Here is an 833-nt window from a genome sequence, read left to right as displayed (position 1 = left end):
CCAGATTGGCCTGCAGGCAAGTCTTATAGGGGCATTTTCTTGGTTAATGATTGATATGAGAGGACCCAGCTCCCTGTGGCATGGAGGACTTGTAGCAAGGTTTTCAAAAGCTGCTGAGGTCAGGCAATGGGTGGCAGAGTCAGATCCTCTTCAGGAAGGCCCCATGAGCCCCGACATAGGGCTGTGAAAGGAAGCCTCACTCAGGATGTCAGAGAGCCAGGATTGTCGGGTGTTCACTGAGGAAAGCCATTCTGAGACAGGCTGTGTGTGCTGGAGATAGAGCAAGAGAGGCAAGGCCAGTGGAGACCAGAGGACACTACCACAGTGTGAGATGCTTGGAATGGAGCTATGGGATTTGTTTCCCATGCTAGGTGCAGACCCGGCCTATGTCCTATTTTTCCTTTCTGTGCCCATATTCCTTTCCTCTTAGAATGAAAACTTTCATTTTGTGCATTGTAAATCAGAAATAGTTGACTTAGTTTTTAACTTTACAGGTTATCACAGCTAAGAGACTGCCTTGGGTATCACCAGAGACTTTGGGCTTTTGAGCAATTAGATCTCAAACTGTTTAGATTTGGGGGACTCTTATAGATGAAGTAAATCTACATTGCTCCATGAGATGATCATGAGTCTTTGAGGCCCACGGGTGGAATTTTAAAGCTTAAATGATATGTCTGAGTGTCCAGCAGACAACGGTGGACTTGAGGTGTTTCATCTTCATTGCCGACCTACCGAGACCTGGAATCGCCTGCGAGACATACACCCGAGTGTGGTGGTAAGGGCACGACCAGATGGCAGGTGCAATCTAGGGGGGAAGATCTGACTTGAACGTG

The sequence above is a fragment of the Arvicola amphibius genome, chromosome 11 (genome assembly GCF_903992535.2).
Source record: "Arvicola amphibius chromosome 11, mArvAmp1.2, whole genome shotgun sequence".
Taxonomy (NCBI): Eukaryota; Metazoa; Chordata; class Mammalia; order Rodentia; family Cricetidae; genus Arvicola; species Arvicola amphibius.
Note: the sequence above shows the minus strand (reverse complement) of the source record.